Genomic DNA, 25,393 nt, shown 5'->3' on the forward strand with positions numbered 1-25,393 from the left:
AACTAAGCTATTTGGAACTACACCTACATTAGAGATAACTAGGGGTAGAATTAAAATTTTTTTAAGATTCAACATGGATTTCATTTCTATCGATAATTGTAGATATTTTGAAATCTTGGTGTCGTATGTTTGAATAATGTTGTTTGTGTTAGGAATAGCAATGTCAATGAGAATGGCTTCGTTTGTGTGTTTTTTGATAAGTATGATGTCTGGTCTGTTAGCTGTAATGTTTAAGTCTGTAAGTATTGTACGATCCCAGTATAATTTGTATTTGTTATTTTCAAGGAACGGAGATGGAATGTAAGTGTAATAGGGTGTCGTATCTTCGATTAAATTCATAAGTGTTGCTAATTCTTTGTGAATGATTTTGGCTGCGTTGTCGTGTCTAGCTTTGTAATCAGTTTGTGCTAGGATGCTGCAAGAAGAGATTATGTGCTGGATCGTTTCAGGTTTTGCTTTGCAGAGGCGACAGCAGTCGTTTTTTATGTTCGGATCTTTGATGATGTATTTTCTATAATTCTTTGTATTGATTACTTGGTCTTGAATAGCAAACACAAATCCTTCTGTTTCGGCATACAAACTTGATTTTTTTAACCAAATCAATGACATCTTCTTATTGACATGATTTTCTTCTAAGTCTTTGTAGAATTTTCCATGTAGTTGTTTTTGTTTTAGCACACTTATTATTTTATCTATTGTGTGGGGGGTGTGGATTTCTTCGGTGTTCGACAGATTTAAGGGTGTGTGGTTCAAATCTGCTCTTGTGATGGTGCGAAACATTTCATTTCTTTCCGCTCGTTTCAAGAAATACTTCTTCAAATCTGAGATTTGTCTCTGATATAAGTTTTCTAAGTTCTGGAAACCCCTTCCTCCATTCTGTCTTGGTAATGAGAATCTTTCAATCGACGATTTTGGGTGATGCCTTCTATACTGTGTGAAGATTTTCCTTGTTGCGATGTTTAAATTTTCAAGATCAGTTTTGGACCATTTAATGACTCCAAAAGAATATGTTAGCAGTGGAACGCAGAATGTATTTACTGCTTTCATTAAATTTTTTCCATTTAACTGTGTCTTCAATATTAATTTTAATCTCGCTACGTATTGATCTTTCAACTGTGTTTTCGTTTTGGTATGATTGATGTGGGAGGATTGACAGAAACCCAGATATTTGTATGTATCGTTTCGTTCTTGGGCTTCAATTATTTCCTTATTCTGTGTTATATGTGGTAGTTGGTGAAACACGCCTTTTCTGATTGCTTGGGTCTTACATTTCTCAATACCAAAGGACATACCAATATCACCGGAAAATTGTTCAGTCAGATTTAATAGGTTTGTTAACTGATTTTGTGTACTTGCATATATTTTTATGTCATCCATATATAGCAAGTGACTTATTCTGTTTTCTCTTTGTTTGTTAATTCTTATATTGAACCCATAATTGCAGCTGTTCAGGATATCGGAGAGGGGATTTATTGCTAAGCAGAACCATAACGGGCTAAGAGAATCGCCTTGAAAAATTCCTCTTCGGATCATTATTGGGTCTGACTGAATTGTTTGTTCATTTAAGGTTATTTGGAGGGTGGTCTTCCAAAATTCCATGGAACATTTGAGAAAAGTGCAGATTTTAGTATCAATCTTGTATAATTCCAGAATTTTGCATAGCCAGGAATGAGGGACAGAATCGTAAGCTTTCTTATAATCAATAAAAGCAGTATATATGTTTCGGTTTTCTTTTCTAGCTTGTTCACAGATGATGGAATCTATGATTAATTGCTCTTTGCAGCCAAAGGATCCTTTAATACATCCTTTCTGTTCTTCATTAATGATGTCAGAGTTAAAACAGTGTTGATATATTTTTTGTGTAATGCATGAGGTTAATATTTTATAGATTGTCGGTAAACATGTGATAGGTCTGTATTTTGATGGATTTTTTGTGTCGTTATCTTTAGGTTTTAAGTATGTTACACCATGACATAAGAATGTTGGAAAAGAGGATGGGTCAAGAAGGAACTGATTTAAGTGATGTAGTAAATGAATATGTACACAATTTAATTTTTTTATCCAAAAATTATGGATTTTGTCTGGTCCTGGTGATTTCCAGTTGTGTGTCTTATTGATGGTATTTATTAATTCGGCAAGTGTTATCTGATGATCATTCATTGGTGTAACTGTGGATAGTTTATTATATATATGAGGAATCCATTTGGCAGATTGGTTAAATTCAAATTCTTGAGACCAAAGTTTTGACCAAAATGTTGTTACATCTTGTGAACTTGGTAGTTCACCGGATAATTGAGTTTTGCTTGAATTAGTTAAATGTTGATAGAATAGTTTTTCGTTGTTTAAAAATTTAGTGTTATGAATTTTTCTGAGATGTGATTGTTTGTATCTTTTAAGTCTTTTGCTATATAAGGAAAGCTTTTGTAATAGTGTATCTTTAATTTCGGATAGTGTTGTGTTGTACTCATCGTAATCAGTTTGATGAAAATTATTGTTGGTCAGTATCGAATGCATACATGTCATGATGTGTGGTGTTTTAACTCCTCTAAGGTACTGTGTTATTTGACCCAGTTGTTTTCTAATGTTATTAATTTTATAATTTAACCGTGTTTCCCAATGAGGGGTGGAGGGTATGCGATTGTTGTTTGTATTTATTATGTTATCTTTACATGTGTTAATTTGAATACAAGTTAAAGCTGCACAGTAGATAATTGTATGAAGTTTTTCAAAAGAGATCGAGTTTGTGAGATATTTTGGTAAAATGAAGGAGTTCATTATTTCTACAATTGCCAGAAACTTTTTAGAATTTTTATTATTATTAATAATATTATTATTAAGTGAATACTCTACAGGGTGAGACCCCAATTATAGAATATTTTATAGTCTAACCAAAGTATCCTAAAGTTTACTGTAATCAAAACCACGTACTTCTCTAAGCGATGATGAAAAGAGATCTACTTCACGATGGAACACATTACCGATTCTGCACATGGTAAACATATTATTGGCTGATCGGTAGTGAAACAACAAACTATCCTGTTGGAATTGTCTGTTATTTAACGAAAAATTACGAACATGATCAATCTGAAAAAATGAAAATGACTTGGAAAACGAAGTGAAACTATAGAAAATTCTCTTAACAGCCGAATTTGTTGTGAAAACATATACAACATAATGAAACAGGTAAAAAAAGATAGATTCAATATTAAACTTTTATTCAATGTACTAATTTTCTTGGCTACGCACAAATAAATATTTCAGGGAACAGATTAATCGCAAATTTCTCTAAATGAAAGTAATTTCAAAGCATTAACACATTTGTTAACAACATTCGATGATAAATTTTAAAGTTTTTGTAAAAGTCTTTAATATTTAGTGATCTTTCTAAAACCAATCAGAGCGATTATTTTGGAATTATTTTTATTTTATTTGTTAGTGTTAATTTTGTTAGTATTTTGAGCATTTATTTTTTGTTTCATTTGACATTTTGAATTTTGCTTTTATAATAATTTTTGGAATTATTACTTTTTCTAAGTGTAGATTATCTCAAAGATTTAAAATTTAACGTTTTCTCGTTGTTATTTCCACATCTTTATGTGCTGAACTTTTTTTTACACCCCTTTCCTCATTTGCCAAGAATCTTCGACGTTCTCGTTGGTTCTTGCAACGACATTGTAAGTAATATTTATAAAATAATATATATGTAGTATACATAACATATTTGTTATGTTATATTGACTGACATGCAACACCAAAATAAAAACACTTTCTCACAAAGATGATTATATACATATGTATATATATATATATATATATATATTATTGAAATTGTACCTCAATACCCTTCAAGGTAAGTACTTTTTCACACATTAATTATATTGTAGTTATTACTTGTACCTTACATTGAATAAAACATTTTTTAGTGTCGTACATTTTCTTAAGTTGGAAATACTTGTGTATGTTTACGGTGACTTATACAAAGAGCCCCACAATGCCCCACCTTGTGTGAATGTGATATGAATCTGTCACGTTTGGCGACAAATCTCCCAAACTTTGAAATGCTCCTTTTGTCTCTTTTTCAAAATATTTGACACTATATCTGAAGTCGATTTATCGGTTCAGCACCTTAATAAAAATTGGTCGAACGTTGTGTCGACAGAAATTGCCTCGCTCCTGAAGTAACAATGAAACATATCCGGGATTCTCGCGTGTTTATTTATGTTTAAACATCGGGCGAATGTCACGTAGAAATTAGTTTGATTTGAATTAAACCACAATTGAACAAAATTCTCTGAAAATTATAAGTCTTATTTTATCATCGTTATTATAAAGACGTGTTTTTCACATTTTCGAGGAAATGGGGTGACTCGTTCTTCATTTGACCAATACAAAATCTGTTATGACGTCATCAATATACTAGTAGATAATACTAGTCACAGCACGAAAGAAAAATAGTCACAGCGTATTACCAATATAAGACAAAAGACGGCCACATTCAGCATCGAACCACTTTCCGCCTGTCGCACGGCTGCGTTGAACGTCTCGGTGTTCCGCCTTTGCCGCAGCGCCACCGCGACTCCTGTCCGGTGTTAGTAATATAACCGTATTGCGTTGGGTAATGTTTTTTGCGAAAATGTGAACGTTTAGGGAAAAACTGACAGCGAATTCGTACACTACAAGTATAGGAGTATATTTTTATATAACATTAAAATCATTTTTCTGTTTATACATCGAACAAATGTTACGTAGAAATTTGTTTAATTTAATTGAATAAGTTGTCTCCTCAAAACAAAAGACTAAAATTATTATTATATTATAATGCTTATTTTATTAGGTATTATTATAAAAAGATGTGCGTGGTCTTTACATTTTCGAGAAAATGAGGTGACTCGTTCATGATGTTTTCAATAACAGAATTTGTGATGACGTCATCAACATGCATAATTCTAATCGCAGCACAAAAGAGAAGTAGTCACAGCGTTATACTCTGGTTATACCAATGAAAGTAAATAAAAAGTAAGCGGCCAAGTTCGGCAACGAACCCACAATCACAGTCCCGCAGGTCGCCGTTCTCTCTGATACCCACCCACTGCGCTTAGGAGACGTACATACATACAACCCTTGTTGGAAATACGAAAAAACATGAAAGTGACCCATCGTCTGATGGACTCGATTACTACACTTCCTTAGCTTACGCTCGGGAACTAAAACACAAATTAAAAATCGAATGGGCAAAACCGCCATGAACCACCCTCGATGCGATGCCATTGATCCACCTTTTAAAGAGTAAGTGGAAAAACGTTCCAATAAAAACGATGTAAACACTTTCAGTTTCAATTAAAAGTAAAACCAACTTTTTGCTGGTTATCATTCATTCATTCATCGTTAGAGGTCAATGCGGAAGGTTATTTATTATAGAAATAAATGGTTGACCTGAAAAGGACCGATTTTTGATAATGCTTCATCGTGATCGACTTTTTATTCTGACGGAAGTTTGGTCCTTGTCACAACGATTCCACTTTGTTTATTAGAATACAAATAAGAGCAACTTACAGTGCTACTACCTCTTTACAATACATGTCGAAAATGTTGCCCATAACTAGCAATAAACGCTTCAGAACGTCGCAACATAAATGACCTAAAAAAAACACCGGGAATTCCATCAACTTTGGCGGCTGCCACTTCCACTCGTCGTGGAAGCTCTTTGATAGTTTCTACTGGACACGGTTGATTTTCATAAAATATATGTTTCATCCAAGCGACATCGGCCCACACATTTATTGAAAAGCGTCGTTCGCACATTATGTCAGTGGCATTGCCGTAGGAGGCAAAATGGTTACGTTATGTGTTTCTTTACGACTTCTCATCGAAGTGGGTGGTTACGTTCTCCGTCGACACCCTTATGGGGGTTGCTAATACGCAGACAATATTTATGCATTTTTTTTGGTATGCTTATCGATGTAAACGTTATCGTGTCGAACACAGAATTTTTGTCCAAAAATGTACTCCGGTCGGATAGTATTAACACTTAAACCCGCGTAAAAGGGTTGTTTTTTAAAAAAGGTTTATTGTTCGCTATAATGGTGATAATATGTTTTTCTACCGCCCACGTTTTTTGGTTCTCTAATAGAGCTATTAACGCACGCAAATGACGTCACAGCAGTTCGTTAATAGCGGAAAAGCGTTCTTTAATAGATCTGGTGTAATTTAGATCGGTAAGATTGGTAGCAATGACGAGAAATGTCAGGTGAATGTCACTGGCAAATCTAAACTTAAAATTTCCCATGTTTCCGGACGTGCAACTTCTTCGCAAGACATTTTAACCAATTTTAAATTACAAAAACTCGAATTGATTCGAATTACAATTGTTGTTGTGAAAATTCGAACCTCAAATATTTCGTGGTTAGTGTCAGACTAACCCATCACCAACCACGACAAAAGTCCCCAGATTAAAAAAAAATGCAAATTTCAATTAAATTTTGGGAAAAAACGCGTGCGGTAGAAAAAATAGTATAAATAACTCGTTCATAAGGCCATTGAGGCACTCATCCTTTATATAACTCGCGGCTTCGCCGCTCGTTCTATAAACTTGGATTCGTGCCTCAATATTTGCCTTATGAAACTCGTTCTTTAATATACTATTGCTTGCGTACCACGTGACCATTGTGGTGGTAATTTTTTACCTTCTTTGTGCGATTGGCGTGCGAATTATTTGCAGATTGGATTTGATTGGGCGCCCCCAATTTGGGATTGGATTTGATTGGGCCAGATTGGGCGACACTGTGACTGTCGTTTAAACGTAATATTGAGGCACCCACGGTCCGTATCGTTGCCGTAGGATGCAAAATGGTTGCGTAATGTGTTTCTTTACGACTTTTTATCGAAGTGGGTGGTTACGTTCCCCGTCGACCCCCTTATGGGGGTTGCTAATACGCAGACAATATTTATGCATTTTTTTTGGTATGCTTATCGCTGTAAACGTTATCGTGTCGAACACAGAATTTTTTCCCAAAAATATACTCTGGTCGGACAGTATTACCACTTAAACCCGCGTAAAAGGGTTGTTTTTTAAAAAAGTTTTATTGTTCGCTATAATGGTGATAATATGTTTGCTTGCGTACCACGTGACCATTGTGGTGGTCATTTTTTACCTTCTTTGTGCGATTGGCGTGCGAATTATTCGCAGATTGGATTTGATTGGGCGCCCCCAATTTGGGATTGGATTTGATTGGGCCAGATTGGGCGACACTGTGACCGTCGTTTAAACGTAATATTGAGGCACCTACGGTCCGTATCGTTGCCGTAGGATGCAAAATGGTTGCGTAATGTGTTTCTTTACGACTTCTCATCGAAGTGGGTGGTTACGTTCTCCGTCGACTCCCTTATGGGGGTTGCTAATACGCAGGAAAATATTTATGCAATTTTTTTGAATATGCTTATCGTCATAAATCTTACCGTGTCGAACACAGAATTTTTTCCCAAAAATATACTCCGGTCGGACAGTATTAACACTTAAACCCGCGTAAAAGGGTTGTTTTTTAAAAAAGTTTTATTGTTCGCTATAATAGTGATAATATGTTTGCTTGCGTACCACGTGACCATTGTGGTGGTCATTTTTTACCTTCTTTGTACGATTGGCGTGCGAATTATTCGCAGATTGGATTTGATTGGGCGCCCCCAATTTGGGATTGGATTTGATTGGGCCAGATTGGGCGACACTGTGACCGTCGTTTAAACGTAATATTGAGGCACCTACGGTCCGTATCGTTGCCGTAGGATGCAAAATGGTTGCGAAATGTGTTTCTTTACGACTTCTCATCGAAGTGGGTGGTGACGTTCTCCGTCGACCCCCTTATGGGGGTTGCTAATACGCAGACAATATTTATGCATTTTTTTTGGTATGCTTATCGCTGTAAACGTTATCGTGTCGAACACAGAATTTTTTCCCAAAAATATACTCTGGTCGGACAGTATTAACACTTAAACCCGCGTAAAAGGGTTGTTTTTTAAAAAAGTTTTATTTTTCGCTATAATAGTGATAATATGTTTGCTTGCGTACCACGTGACATTGTGGTGGTAATTTTTTACCTTCTTTGTGCGATTGGCGTGCGAATTATTCGCAGATTGGATTTGATTGGGCGCCCCCAATTTGGGATTGGATTTGATTGGGCCAGATTGGGCGACACTGTGACCGTCGTTTAAACGTAATATTGAGGCACCCACGGTCCGTATCGTTGCCGTAGGATGCAAAATGGTTGCGTAATGTGTTTCTTTACGACTTCTCATCGAAGTGGGTGGTTACGTTCCCCGTCGACCCCCTTATGGGGGTTGCTAATACGCAGACAATATTTATGCATTTTTTTTGGTATGCTTATCGCTGTAAACGTTATCGTGTCGAACACAGAATTTTTTCCCAAAAATATACTCTGGTCGGACAGTATTAACACTTAAACCCGCGTAAAAGGGTTGTTTTTTAAAAAAGTTTTATTGTTCGCTATAATGGTGATAATATGTTTGCTTGCGTACCACGTGACCATTGTGGTGGTCATTTTTTACCTTCTTTGTGCGATTGGCGTGCGAATTATTCGCAGATTGGATTTGATTGGGCGCCCCCAATTTGGGATTGGATTTGATTGGGCCAGATTGGGCGACACTGTGACCGTCGTTTAAACGTAATATTGAGGCACCTACGGTCCGTATCGTTGCCGTAGGATGCAAAATGGTTGCGTAATGTGTTTCTTTACGACTTCTCATCGAAGTGGGTGGTTACGTTCTCCGTCGACTCCCTTATGGGGGTTGCTAATACGCAGGAAAATATTTATGCAATTTTTTTGATTATGCTTATCGTCATAAATCTTACCGTGTCGAACACAGAATTTTTTCCCAAAAATATACTCCGGTCGGACAGTATTAACACTTAAACCCGCGTAAAAGGGTTGTTTTTTAAAAAAGTTTTATTGTTCGCTATAATAGTGATAATATGTTTGCTTGCGTACCACGTGACCATTGTGGTGGTCATTTTTTACCTTCTTTGTACGATTGGCGTGCGAATTATTCGCAGATTGGATTTGATTGGGCGCCCCCAATTTGGGATTGGATTTGATTGGGCCAGATTGGGCGACACTGTGACCGTCGTTTAAACGTAATATTGAGGCACCTACGGTCATTATCGTTGCCGTACGATGCAAAATGGTTGCGTAATGTGTTTCTTTACGACTTCTCATCGAAGTGGGTGGTTACGTTCTCCGTCGACTCCCTTATGGGGGTTGCTAATACGCAGGAAAATATTTATGCAATTTTTTTGATTATGCTTATCGTCATAAATCTTACCGTGTCGAACACAGAATTTTTTCCCAAAAATATACTCCGGTCGGACAGTATTAACACTTAAACCCGCGTAAAAGGGTTGTTTTTTAAAAAAGTTTTATTGTTCGCTATAATAGTGATAATATGTTTGCTTGCGTACCACGTGACCATTGTGGTGGTCATTTTTTACCTTCTTTGTACGATTGGCGTGCGAATTATTCGCAGATTGGATTTGATTGGGCGCCCCCAATTTGGGATTGGATTTGATTGGGCCAGATTGGGCGACACTGTGACCGTCGTTTAAACGTAATATTGAGGCACCTACGGTCCGTATCGTTGCCGTAGGATGCAAAATGGTTGCGAAATGTGTTTCTTTACGACTTCTCATCGAAGTGGGTGGTGACGTTCTCCGTCGACCCCCTTATGGGGGTTGCTAATACGCAGACAATATTTATGCATTTTTTTTGGTATGCTTATCGCTGTAAACGTTATCGTGTCGAACACAGAATTTTTTCCCAAAAATATACTCTGGTCGGAGAGTATTAACACTTAAACCCGCGTAAAAGGGTTGTTTTTTAAAAAAGTTTTATTTTTCGCTATAATAGTGATAATATGTTTGCTTGCGTACCACGTGACCATTGTGGTGGTAATTTTTTACCTTCTTTGTGCGATTGGCGTGCGAATTATTCGCAGATTGGATTTGATTGGGCGCCCCCAATTTGGGATTGGATTTGATTGGGCCAGATTGGGCGACACTGTGACCGTCGTTTAAACGTAATATTGAGGCACCCACGGTCCGTATCGTTGCCGTAGGATGCAAAATGGTTGCGTAATGTGTTTCTTTACGACTTTTTATCGAAGTGGGTGGTTACGTTCCCCGTCGACCCCCTTATGGGGGTTGCTAATACGCAGACAATATTTATGCATTTTTTTTGGTATGCTTATCGCTGTAAACGTTATCGTGTCGAACACAGAATTTTTTCCCAAAAATATACTCTGGTCGGACAGTATTACCACTTAAACCCGCGTAAAAGGGTTGTTTTTTAAAAAAGTTTTATTGTTCGCTATAATGGTGATAATATGTTTGCTTGCGTACCACGTGACCATTGTGGTGGTCATTTTTTACCTTCTTTGTGCGATTGGCGTGCGAATTATTCGCAGATTGGATTTGATTGGGCGCCCCCAATTTGGGATTGGATTTGATTGGGCCAGATTGGGCGACACTGTGACCGTCGTTTAAACGTAATATTGAGGCACCTACGGTCCGTATCGTTGCCGTAGGATGCAAAATGGTTGCGTAATGTGTTTCTTTACGACTTCTCATCGAAGTGGGTGGTTACGTTCTCCGTCGACTCCCTTATGGGGGTTGCTAATACGCAGGAAAATATTTATGCAATTTTTTTGAATATGCTTATCGTCATAAATCTTACCGTGTCGAACACAGAATTTTTTCCCAAAAATATACTCCGGTCGGACAGTATTAACACTTAAACCCGCGTAAAAGGGTTGTTTTTTAAAAAAGTTTTATTGTTCGCTATAATAGTGATAATATGTTTGCTTGCGTACCACGTGACCATTGTGGTGGTCAATTTTTACCTTCTTTGTACGATTGGCGTGCGAATTATTCGCAGATTGGATTTGATTGGGCGCCCCCAATTTGGGATTGGATTTGATTGGGCCAGATTGGGCGACACTGTGACCGTCGTTTAAACGTAATATTGAGGCACCTACGGTCCGTATCGTTGCCGTAGGATGCAAAATGGTTGCGAAATGTGTTTCTTTACGACTTCTCATCGAAGTGGGTGGTGACGTTCTCCGTCGACCCCCTTATGGGGGTTGCTAATACGCAGACAATATTTATGCATTTTTTTTGGTATGCTTATCGCTGTAAACGTTATCGTGTCGAACACAGAATTTTTTCCCAAAAATATACTCTGGTCGGAGAGTATTAACACTTAAACCCGCGTAAAAGGGTTGTTTTTTAAAAAAGTTTTATTTTTCGCTATAATAGTGATAATATGTTTGCTTGCGTACCACGTGACCATTGTGGTGGTAATTTTTTACCTTCTTTGTGCGATTGGCGTGCGAATTATTCGCAGATTGGATTTGATTGGGCGCCCCCAATTTGGGATTGGATTTGATTGGGCCAGATTGGGCGACACTGTGACCGTCGTTTAAACGTAATATTGAGGCACCCACGGTCCGTATCGTTGCCGTAGGATGCAAAATGGTTGCGTAATGTGTTTCTTTACGACTTCTCATCGAAGTGGGTGGTTACGTTCCCCGTCGACCCCCTTATGGGGGTTGCTAATACGCAGACAATATTTATGCATTTTTTTTGGTATGCTTATCGCTGTAAACGTTATCGTGTCGAACACAGAATTTTTTCCCAAAAATATACTCTGGTCGGACAGTATTAACACTTAAACCTGCGTAAAAGGGTTGTTTTTTAAAAAAGTTTTATTGTTCGCTATAATGGTGATAATATGTTTGCTTGCGTACCACGTGACCATTGTGGTGGTCATTTTTTACCTTCTTTGTGCGATTGGCGTGCGAATTATTCGCAGATTGGATTTGATTGGGCGCCCCCAATTTGGGATTGGATTTGATTGGGCCAGATTGGGTGACACTGTGACCGTCGTTTAAACGTAATATTGAGGCACCTACGGTCCGTATCGTTGCCGTAGGATGCAAAATGGTTGCGTAATGTGTTTCTTTACGACTTCTCATCGAAGTGGGTGGTTACGTTCTCCGTCGACTCCCTTATGGGGGTTGCTAATACGCAGGAAAATATTTATGCAATTTTTTTGATTATGCTTATCGTCATAAATCTTACCGTGTCGAACACAGAATTTTTTCCCAAAAATATACTCCGGTCGGACAGTATTAACACTTAAACCCGCGTAAAAGGGTTGTTTTTTAAAAAAGTTTTATTGTTCGCTATAATAGTGATAATATGTTTGCTTGCGTACCACGTGACCATTGTGGTGGTCATTTTTTACCTTCTTTGTACGATTGGCGTGCGAATTATTCGCAGATTGGATTTGATTGGGCGCCCCCAATTTGGGATTGGATTTGATTGGGCCAGATTGGGCGACACTGTGACCGCCGTTTAAACGTAATATTGAGGCACCTACGGTCATTATCGTTGCCGTACGATGCAAAATGGTTGCGTAATGTGTTTCTTTACGACTTCTCATCGAAGTGGGTGGTTACGTTCTCCGTCGACTCCCTTATGGGGGTTGCTAATACGCAGGAAAATATTTATGCAATTTTTTTGATTATGCTTATCGTCATAAATCTTACCGTGTCGAACACAGAATTTTTTCCCAAAAATATACTCCGGTCGGACAGTATTAACACTTAAACCCGCGTAAAAGGGTTGTTTTTTAAAAAAGTTTTATTGTTCGCTATAATGGTGATAATATGTTTGCTTGCGTACCACGTGACCATTGTGGTGGTCATTTTTTACCTTCTTTGTGCGATTGGCGTGCGAATTATTCGCAGATTGGATTTGATTGGGCGCCCCCAATTTGGGATTGGATTTGATTGGGCCAGATTGGGCGACACTGTGACCGTCGTTTAAACGTCATATTGAGGCACCTACGGTCCGTATCGTTGCCGTAGGATGCAAAATGGTTGCGAAATGTGTTTCTTTACGACTTCTCATCGAAGTGGGTGGTGACGTTCTCCGTCGACCCCCTTATGGGGGTTGCTAATACGCAGACAATATTTATGCATTTTTTTTGGTATGCTTATCGCTGTAAACGTTATCGTGTCGAACACAGAATTTTTTCCCAAAAATATACTCTGGTCGGACAGTATTAACACTTAAACCCGCGTAAAAGGGTTGTTTTTTAAAAACGTTTTATTTTTCGCTATAATAGTGATAATATGTTTGCTTGCGTACCACGTGACCATTGTGGTGGTAATTTTTTACCTTCTTTGTGCGATTGGCGTGCGAATTATTCGCAGATTGGATTTGATTGGGCGCCCCCAATTTGGGATTGGATTTGATTGGGCCAGATTGGGCGACACTGTGACCGTCGTTTAAACGTAATATTGAGGCACCCACGGTCCGTATCGTTGCCGTAGGATGCAAAATGGTTGCGTAATGTGTTTCTTTACGACTTCTCATCGAAGTGGGTGGTTACGTTCCCCGTCGACCCCCTTATGGGGGTTGCTAATACGCAGACAATATTTATGCATTTTTTTTGGTATGCTTATCGCTGTAAACGTTATCGTGTCGAACACAGAATTTTTTCCCAAAAATATACTCTGGTCGGACAGTATTAACACTTAAACCCGCGTAAAAGGGTTGTTTTTTAAAAAAGTTTTATTGTTCGCTATAATGGTGATAATATGTTTGCTTGCGTACCACGTGACCATTGTGGTGGTCATATTTTACCTTCTTTGTGCGATTGGCGTGCGAATTATTCGCAGATTGGATTTGATTGGGCGCCCCCAATTTGGGATTGGATTTGATTGGGCCAGATTGGGCGACACTGTGACCGTCGTTTAAACGTAATATTGAGGCACCTACGGTCCGTATCGTTGCCGTAGGATGCAAAATGTTTGCGTAATGTGTTTCTTTACGACTTCTCATCGAAGTGGGTGGTTACGTTCTCCGTCGACTCCCTTATGGGGGTTGCTAATACGCAGGAAAATATTTATGCAATTTTTTTGATTATGCTTATCGTCATAAATCTTACCGTGTCGAACACAGAATTTTTTCCCAAAAATATACTCCGGTCGGACAGTATTAACACTTAAACCCGCGTAAAAGGGTTGTTTTTTAAAAAAGTTTTATTGTTCGCTATAATAGTGATAATATGTTTGCTTGCGTACCACGTGACCATTGTGGTGGTCATTTTTTACCTTCTTTGTACGATTGGCGTGCGAATTATTCGCAGATTGGATTTGATTGGGCGCCCCCAATTTGGGATTGGATTTGATTGGGCCAGATTGGGCGACACTGTGACCGCCGTTTAAACGTAATATTGAGGCACCTACGGTCATTATCGTTGCCGTACGATGCAAAATGGTTGCGTAATGTGTTTCTTTACGACTTCTCATCGAAGTGGGTGGTTACGTTCTCCGTCGACTCCCTTATGGGGGTTGCTAATACGCAGGAAAATATTTATGCAATTTTTTTGATTATGCTTATCGTCATAAATCTTACCGTGTCGAACACAGAATTTTTTCCCAAAAATATACTCCGGTCGGACAGTATTAACACTTAAACCCGCGTAAAAGGGTTGTTTTTTAAAAAAGTTTTATTGTTCGCTATAATGGTGATAATATGTTTGCTTGCGTACCACGTGACCATTGTGGTGGTCATTTTTTACCTTCTTTGTGCGATTGGCGTGCGAATTATTCGCAGATTGGATTTGATTGGGCGCCCCCAATTTGGGATTGGATTTGATTGGGCCAGATTGGGCGACACTGTGACCGTCGTTTAAACGTCATATTGAGGCACCTACGGTCCGTATCGTTGCCGTAGGATGCAAAATGGTTGCGAAATGTGTTTCTTTACGACTTCTCATCGAAGTGGGTGGTGACGTTCTCCGTCGACCCCCTTATGGGGGTTGCTAATACGCAGACAATATTTATGCATTTTTTTTGGTATGCTTATCGCTGTAAACGTTATCGTGTCGAACACAGAATTTTTTCCCAAAAATATACTCTGGTCGGACAGTATTAACACTTAAACCCGCGTAAAAGGGTTGTTTTTTAAAAACGTTTTATTTTTCGCTATAATAGTGATAATATGTTTGCTTGCGTACCACGTGACCATTGTGGTGGTAATTTTTTACCTTCTTTGTGCGATTGGCGTGCGAATTATTCGCAGATTGGATTTGATTGGGCGCCCCCAATTTGGGATTGGATTTGATTGGGCCAGATTGGGCGACACTGTGACCGTCGTTTAAACGTAATATTGAGGCACCCACGGTCCGTATCGTTGCCGTAGGATGCAAAATGGTTGCGTAATGTGTTTCTTTACGACTTCTCATCGAAGTGGGTGGTTACGTTCCCCGTCGACCCCCTTATGGGGGTTGCTAATACGCAGACAATATTTATGCATTTTTTTTGGTATGCTTATCGCTGTAAACGTTATCGTGTCGAACACAGAATTTTTTCCCAAAAATATACTCTGGTCGGACAGTATTAACACTTAAACCCGCGTAAAAGGGTTGTTTTTTAAAAAAGTTTTATTGTTCGCTATAATGGTGATAATATGTTTGCTTGCGTACCACGTGACCATTGTGGTGGTCATATTTTACCTTCTTTGTGCGATTGGCGTGCGAATTATTCGCAGATTGGATTTGATTGGGCGCCCCCAATTTGGGATTGGATTTGATTGGGCCAGATTGGGCGACACTGTGACCGTCGTTTAAACGTAATATTGAGGCACCTACGGTCCGTATCGTTGCCGTAGGATGCAAAATGGTTGCGTAATGTGTTTCTTTACGACTTCTCATCGAAGTGGGTGGTTACGTTCTCCGTCGACTCCCTTATGGGGGTTGCTAATACGCAGGAAAATATTTATGCAATTTTTTTGATTATGCTTATCGTCATAAATCTTACCGTGTCGAACACAGAATTTTTTCCCAAAAATATACTCCGGTCGGACAGTATTAACACTTAAACCCGCGTAAAAGGGTTGTTTTTTAAAAAAGTTTTATTGTTCGCTATAATAGTGATAATATGTTTGCTTGCGTACCACGTGACCATTGTGGTGGTCATTTTTTACCTTCTTTGTACGATTGGCGTGCGAATTATTCGCAGATTGGATTTGATTGGGCGCCCCCAATTTGGGATTGGATTTGATTGGGCCAGATTGGGCGACACTGTGACCGTCGTTTAAACGTAATATTGAGGCACCTACGGTCATTATCGTTGCCGTACGATGCAAAATGGTTGCGTAATGTGTTTCTTTACGACTTCTCATCGAAGTGGGTGGTTACGTTCTCCGTCGACTCCCTTATGGGGGTTGCTAATACGCAGGAAAATATTTATGCAATTTTTTTGATTATGCTTATCGTCATAAATCTTACCGTGTCGAACACAGAATTTTTTCCCAAAAATATACTCCGGTCGGACAGTATTAACACTTAAACCCGCGTAAAAGGGTTGTTTTTTAAAAAAGTTTTATTGTTCGCTATAATAGTGATAATATGTTTGCTTGCGTACCACGTGACCATTGTGGTGGTCATTTTTTACCTTCTTTGTACGATTGGCGTGCGAATTATTCGCAGATTGGATTTGATTGGGCGCCCCCAATTTGGGATTGGATTTGATTGGGCCAGATTGGGCGACACTGTGACCGTCGTTTAAACGTAATATTGAGGCACCTACGGTCCGTATCGTTGCCGTAGGATGCAAAATGGTTGCGAAATGTGTTTCTTTACGACTTCTCATCGAAGTGGGTGGTGACGTTCTCCGTCGACCCCCTTATGGGGGTTGCTAATACGCAGACAATATTTATGCATTTTTTTTGGTATGCTTATCGCTGTAAACGTTATCGTGTCGAACACAGAATTTTTTCCCAAAAATATACTCTGGTCGGAGAGTATTAACACTTAAACCCGCGTAAAAGGGTTGTTTTTTAAAAAAGTTTTATTTTTCGCTATAATAGTGATAATATGTTTGCTTGCGTACCACGTGACCATTGTGGTGGTAATTTTTTACCTTCTTTGTGCGATTGGCGTGCGAATTATTCGCAGATTGGATTTGATTGGGCGCCCCCAATTTGGGATTGGATTTGATTGGGCCAGATTGGGTGACACTGTGACCGTCGTTTAAACGTAATATTGAGGCACCCACGGTCCGTATCGTTGCCGTAGGATGCAAAATGGTTGCGTAATGTGTTTCTTTACGACTTCTCATCGAAGTGGGTGGTTACGTTCTCCGTCGACTCCCTTATGGGGGTTGCTAATACGCAGGAAAATATTTATGCAATTTTTTTGATTATGCTTATCGTCATAAATCTTACCGTGTCGAACACAGAATTTTTTCCCAAAAATATACTCCGGTCGGACAGTATTAACACTTAAACCCGCGTAAAAGGGTTGTTTTTTAAAAAAGTTTTATTGTTCGCTATAATAGTGATAATATGTTTGCTTGCGTACCACGTGACCATTGTGGTGGTCATTTTTTACCTTCTTTGTACGATTGGCGTGCGAATTATTCGCAGATTGGATTTGATTGGGCGCCCCCAATTTGGGATTGGATTTGATTGGGCCAGATTGGGCGACACTGTGACCGTCGTTTAAACGTAATATTGAGGCACCTACGGTCATTATCGTTGCCGTACGATGCAAAATGGTTGCGTAATGTGTTTCTTTACGACTTCTCATCGAAGTGGGTGGTTACGTTCTCCGTCGACTCCCTTATGGGGGTTGCTAATACGCAGGAAAATATTTATGCAATTTTTTTGATTATGCTTATCGTCATAAATCTTACCGTGTCGAACACAGAATTTTTTCCCAAAAATATACTCCGGTCGGACAGTATTAACACTTAAACCCGCGTAAAAGGGTTGTTTTTTAAAAAAGTTTTATTGTTCGCTATAATAGTGATAATATGTTTGCTTGCGTACCACGTGACCATTGTGGTGGTCATTTTTTACCTTCTTTGTACGATTGGCGTGCGAATTATTCGCAGATTGGATTTGATTGGGCGCCCCCAATTTGGGATTGGATTTGATTGGGCCAGATTGGGCGACACTGTGACCGTCGTTTAAACGTAATATTGAGGCACCTACGGTCCGTATCGTTGCCGTAGGATGCAAAATGGTTGCGAAATGTGTTTCTTTACGACTTCTCATCGAAGTGGGTGGTGACGTTCTCCGTCGACCCCCTTATGGGGGTTGCTAATACGCAGACAATATTTATGCATTTTTTTTGGTATGCTTATCGCTGTAAACGTTATCGTGTCGAACACAGAATTTTTTCCCAAAAATATACTCTGGTCGGACAGTATTAACACTTAAACCCGCGTAAAAGGGTTGTTTTTTAAAAACGTTTTATTTTTCGCTATAATAGTGATAATATGTTTGCTTGCGTACCACGTGACCATTGTGGTGGTAATTTTTTACCTTCTTTGTGCGATTGGCGTGCGAATTATTCGCAGATTGGATTTGATTGGGCGCCCCCAATTTGGGATTGGATTTGATTGGGCCAGATTGGGCGACACTGTGACCGTCGTTTAAACGTAATATTGAGGCACCTACGGTCATTATCGTTGCCGTACGATGCAAAATGGTTGCGTAATGTGTTTCTTTACGACTTCTCATCGAAGTGGGTGGCGACGTTCTCCGTCGACCCCCTTATGGGGGTTGCTAATACGCAGACAATATTTATGCATTTTTTTTGGTATGCTTATCGCTGTAAACGTTATCGTGTCGAACACAGAATTTTTTCCCAAAAATATACTCTGGTCGGACAGTATTAACACTTAAACCCGCGTAAAAGGGTTGTTTTTTAAAAAAGGTTTATTGTTCGCTATAATGGTGATAATATGTTTGCTTGCGTACCACGTGACCATTGTGATGGTTATTTTTTACCTTCTTTGTGCGATTGGCGTGCGAATTATTCGCAGATTGGTTTTGATTGGGCGCCCCCAATTTGGGATTGGATTTGATTGGGCCAGATTGGGCGCCACTGTGACCGTCGTTTAAACGTGAAATTGAGGCACCTACGGTCCGTATCGTTGCCGTAGGATGCAAAATGGTTGCGTAATGTGTTTCTTTACGACTTCTCATCGAAGTGGGTGGTTACGTTCTCCGTCGACCCCCTTATGGGGGTTGCTAATACGCAGACAATATTTATGCATTTTTTTTGAGTATGCTTATCGTCATAAATCCTATCGTGTCGAACACAGAATTTTTTCCCAAAAATATACTCCTGTCGGATAATATTAACACTCAAACCCGCGTAAAAGGGTTGTTTATTAAAAACAAATTATTTTTCGCTATAATAGTGATAATATGTTTGCTTGCGTACCACGTGACCATTGTGGTGGTCATTTTTTACCTTCTTTGTGCGATTGGCGTGCGAATTATTCGCAGATTGGGTTTGATTGGGCGCCCCCAATTTGGGATTGGATTTGATTGGGCCAGATTGGGCGACACTGTGACCGTCGTTTAAACGTGAAATTGAGGCACCTACGGTCCGTATCGTTGCCGTAGGATGCAAAATGGTTGCGTAATGTGTTTCTTTACGACTTCTCATCGAAGTGGGTGGTTACGTTCCCCGTCGACCCCCCTATGGGGGTTGCTAATACGCAGAACATATTTATGCAATTTTTTTGAATATGCATATAGATGTATATTCTTGTGATCGATTCAGAATTCTTTCGAGCCTTGTTCTCGGGTAATAAAATGTTAACAACTTATTCTATTCGTGAAGGGGGTGCTTTTTTCAAATAATTGTATTTTTCGTTATAATCGTTTCAATAAGCGTTTTATTTCCATAATAAATAATTATCTTTTACGGCATTTTATTGTAAATGATAACTCAAAGCCATTTTGGGAATCTAAACGAAAGCAACAAAATTATTTATATTAGGGACATCAATGTTAGTGATAAAATAAAATAAAATGTTCCATTTGCACGTTCTAGCACACTCCAAACCTAAATTGTATTTATTACATCACATTTTGCTTTTTAGATGTTTTTATTGGTAATACACAATTATTTCCAATTTTCACAATCAAATCCAATCAAATCCAATCAAAGCCCTTAATTGTGTTTGCCCAATCAAATCCAATATAAGTTCAAATTGAATCCCAATTAACCCAATCAAACACAATCTGGTCCAATCTAACTTAGATTGGGTTATATTGGATTTGATTGGGCATTTTTAACAGGGAAGGTAAATAAATTCTGCACTAATAGATCGAACCACACACCCTTAAATCTGTCGAACACCGAAGAAATCCACACCCCCCACACAATAGACAAAATAATAAGTGGGCTAAAACAAAACCAACTACATGGAAAATTCTACAAAGACTTAGAAGAAGCTCATGTCAATAAGAAAATGTCATTGATTTGGTTAAAAAAATTAAGTTTGTATGCCGAAACAGAAGGATTTGTGTTTGCTTTTCAAGACCAAGTAATCAATACCAAGAATTACAGAAAATACATCATCAAAGATCCGAACATAAGAAACGACTGCTGTCGCCTCTGCAAAGCAAAACCTGAAAGATCCAGCACATAATCTCTTCCTGCAGCATTCTAGCACAAACTGACTACAAAGCTAGACATGACAACGCCGCCAAAATCATCCACAAAGAATTAGCAACACTTATGAACCTAATCGAAGATACGACACCCTATTACACTTACATTCCATCTCCGTTCCTTGAAAATAACAAATACAAATTATACTGGGATCGCACAATACTTACAGACTTAAACGTTACAGCTAACAGACCAGACATACTTATCAAAAAACACACGAGCGAAGCCATTCTCATTGACGTTGCTATTCCTAACACAAACAACATTATTCAAACATACCACACCAAGATTTCAAAATATCTACAATTATCGATAGAAATGAAATCCATGTTGAATCTTAAATAAATTTCAATTCTACTCTTAGTTATCTCTAATGTAGGTGTAGTTCCAAATAGCTTAGTTGAGAATTTAAAGTCTTTGCATTTGAATGATTCAATAATTGTCAAAATTCAAAAAGCTGTTTTGTTAGGAACATGTCATATTGTTCGGGAGTTTCTCGAACAGTCGGATCATGTCAGTCAGATTAGATTAGCACCAGTAGGTCAGAGTAGTGTAGGTCACTTTCCAAGTGATGCGCGGATAAATGGTCGGTAGTTACGCTAGACTTTTGGGGATGGGGTGAGATTAGAGAATAATAGCAGACTAATTTGTATGCTGTAATTCTAGAATCTCGAAAGTTGTTCTGTTAATCTAATCAATGCATATCATTACTTGGTCTTAGTACCCGTAATGATAGAAGTCTTGCCTGAATGCCGGTCATTTCAGTGGTGGGTCTTAATAATAATAATAATAATAATTTTATTGTCCAACAGGTTACCCTAATGACAGGACAAATCTAAATAATTACTTACATGAATAACCAACACAAAAATTATAACAATAACAAAAACATAATTCCAAGTATAAACTAATTTGAATAAAATATATCAGCTACATATCTATCTGCGCATCGACACATTGTAGTAATTGGCGAACGACGAAGGATATTAGTTCGGACGGTGGAGATATGAAAGGTGTTAACATATCTCGATGCTGGCCGAGGGACATTAAATCTAATCTGTGATAGTAAATATGGGCAATCAATTTTGTTGTGAATAAGCTTACACAAGAAGTTAGCCGCATGCAGATCCCTTCGAACCATCAAAGAGGACATCTTGTGTCGTTGGAGAAGACTTTCCATCTCAATACCTTTGGCCGGATAATTACCATCAATTTTGAACGAAAGGAATTTCAAAAATTTCCTGTGCAGTTTATCAAGAAGCATGTGCTGACACATATACATATATGGGATACCATATTAGTGAGGCATACTCTAATTTCGAAAGAACATATGCAAAGAAGAGGGATTTAATTACGTCAATGTTATTGAAAAATTTTGAAGTTCTCATGACAAACCCCAAAGATTTATTTGCAGCATTGCAAATGTTGGTAAGATGAATATCAAAAATCAAACAGCTATCAAAAGTAACTCCTATCGATGTTTTTCGTTCTAACGGTGTACCTTCTATTGAATAAGAAAAATCAACGATATTAAGTTTTCGACAATATGAAATGTAGCAACATTTACTAATATTAATAATAAGTCTATTTTGATTGCACCATTCCACGATTTTCATAAGTTCACGTTGTAAAAGCTCAGCATCATGAAGACTTGAGATTTTAGAATAAATTTTCAGATCGCCCGCATAAGGCGTTTCTAATTTGCAGACCACAGTTTATCTTGCAGACTGGGGGCTAAAAATGCTCCAATCAAGTTGAAACTCAACAGTTGCTTATTTCTCAATACGAAGATTATTGACACAAAATTTCAACCCGATCGGAGAAACCGTTAAAAACTACCCCCAAAACAACCTTGCAGACTGGCACTTAAAAATACTCTAATCAAGTTAAATTTTGACATTCGCTAGTTTTTCAATACGAGAATTATTGATGCAAAATTTCAGCCCATCTAAGCTAAAATACTGCAATTTAAAGATTCCAAAAGATCACTGATAAATAGACTGAAGAGGATAAATTACTGCATTTCCTACTTAAATAACTATCACCAACGGATTGACTGACTTGCAACGGACTCAACGATGAACGAAAATGAGATGCAAATATATTAACAATATCTAGTGGAGTATCGTAGGAATGATCATCTAAATGCACCAAGTAAGGAATCAAAGTTCGACCACTTTTCTCTTTCACAAATTTCCAAAAATATCTAGGATCCTTCAACAGCGAATTTTGCGCGTCATTAATATATTTATTAAAATCTCGACGAATGAGCTGCTTAACCAAACGTCGCACAGAAACAAATTCATTGTAAACATCTTCAGAGGGCTCTCGTTTGTAGTTTTTAAACAGTTTGCGTTTTAGTTTGATCAAATTTTTAAGCTCAACGGAATACCAAACAGGATAACGAAATTTTTTACATTTAATCAGAGAAACATGCTTATCAAATATTCCATATAAGATACCATAAAAATGATCACACGCTTCGTTAACGTCAGCTATTTGATAAAAGTGGTTCCAGTCAGCATTAAAGATATCTTCATACAATAATGGCAAGTTCGCTTTTTTGAAATTATATAATTTAGTCGTTGTACAGACAGGAAAGTTAATATCAGAGAGACTCTTAAATTTCAAATTAATAATCAAAGGAGGATGATAAACATCTTCATCAACTAAATGATCTGGATCACGTGCAACTGTACAATCATTTAAGGTGCTAAATACTAAGTCTAAGAGATCACAATTAAGAACCGCATTGAATTGCGTTAAGTTAAGAAGAGAAGTCATAGTATGAAGTGTGGAAGACTACTAAATGCATTAAAATCACCAACTACAAATATGTTCGTCAGCTCAACGGTGTAGTTTTCGAAACATTCAATAAAGGATACAAATCAGCTACTGAAATGTTAGGCGGTATATAAACTACGGAAACGTATAAACTAATCTGCTCATAACACAATTTACACCCAACAATATCACATAAGCAAAAATCCGTAAATAATGACAGATCTAAACTTTTGACACTAAATTTACCATTAGTGGCTAGAACAACTCCTCCACCTCGTTGACGACCTGATCTGCTGAAATCCCTATCCGATCGAAACACATTATAATTCCTTGGAATAAATTCACTATTCACTACTGATGAGTCTAACCATGATTCCGTAATACATAACATGTCAAATTCAGAGTAAGTTAAATTTGAATAGATTTCATTAACACAAGACCTAATACTCCGTGCGTTTTGATAATAAATCGACAAATTTTTGACACTGTTGGGCGACGTTAGTTTAAATTAGGTGAAGCATTATCACTTACATTAGGAACCTCGATAATTTGTGGAACATTGTTTTGGTATTTTATTGTCAAGCTTTTCTCACCATTTCTGCGGCGAAGTTGCAACTCAGAATTTAACTGCTTGAGATGTGCAAGCTGATTAGGCATCTTGTCATTCAGGACGGCAATCATTTTAAAATTGGGATTAGACCTTAGAACGATCCGTTTCTTCAGTACCAAACGTGCCGTTTCCACATTCTTAAATCGGAGCTTTAGTAAATGCGGACGACCTCTAGGATTGTCACTCATTTTTCCTAACCTGATGACATCAAGCGGGGAAACGGTAACAGAAGGATCAATAATTCCTAAAACATCGTTGGCAATTTCTGCATCTGGTCGTCCAGAATTCTCTGGCACGTTGGCTAGTATCAGATTCCTTGCACGTAAAGTTCGTTCAACGGACTCCGTGATGATCTCCTCCTTAATATTTGGCGTGATGCTGGTAGTGTTAATAAGCTTCTCGAGATTATCCAAACGCTTTCCCAAGGAACTTTGCACCGCCTCAATAGTACTTAAAATTTTATTATGAGACAGTACCTCTCTGTCGCAACGATTACAAAAAATTTTTAAATTTTTAGATTTCGGGAGAATACTTGCCTGAGCTTCCGAAATTCCGACACAGGGAAAATATAGATGCAATTGACAGTTTGCGCATTTGGTAAAGTTACTATCAACCATCTCACGGAAACAGTGACAGCAGTTAAAATCCGACATGATAATATGGCGTGGTCTGCAATATGATGAAAGGCAGAGGCCCCAATCCCCAATGGCCCCTACAATGCGATGGAGAGAGCTGAAGATCCAACCACACCTACTTCCAAACTCGAATTGTTGTGGAGGGGTCACCTAAACATGAGGACCGCAAAAATAAATGCGATGTTTTACACTCAAGAGAAGAACACTTAATAAAAACCTAAGCTGATAAGTCCAAAAATGCGCAACTACACAAGAACGGAAAAACTTGTTCATACACTAATTAAACCACTCTAAAGAGCAACAAAAACTACATCTGGTGATGTTAATTTTAACTATTAAAGTGGAATAAAAACAAGGAAAACTGCGAAAAAATTAGGGAGCAAAATCTACTCGACTTGTCACTATCACTATTTTCTTATGTACATTTAAGCGTGTAATATACTTAACACCCATGTACTCGTATATATTCCCAATGACTGTATAACATTTGCAATAAGAGTTTCCTTTAATATAAGATACAGCTACATGCTAAGATAAGACTGATTTTGGTAAATAACATATCCTCTAAGAAAAGAGAGGGTGGGTGGGCGGGTCAAGTACATGCTAAGATAAGACTAATTTTGGCAAATAACATATCCTCTAAGAAAACAGAGAGTGGGTGGGCGGGGCAAGTACCTGTTAAGATAAAACTTAGTCTTATCCTAACAGGTACAGTCAATCCAGAAAAGAGCACGGCGCTTCTTATCTCGAAAAGGCTTATTGGGCCAGCAGGAAATGTTACGATGTTTAATCGGGTCATTCCTTGGCGG

The sequence above is a fragment of the Zophobas morio genome, unplaced genomic scaffold (genome assembly GCF_036711695.1).
Source record: "Zophobas morio isolate AGI-343-1 ecotype UQ-CSIRO unplaced genomic scaffold, CSIRO_AGI_Zmor_V1 ptg000019l, whole genome shotgun sequence".
Classification (NCBI taxonomy): Eukaryota; Metazoa; Arthropoda; class Insecta; order Coleoptera; family Tenebrionidae; genus Zophobas; species Zophobas morio.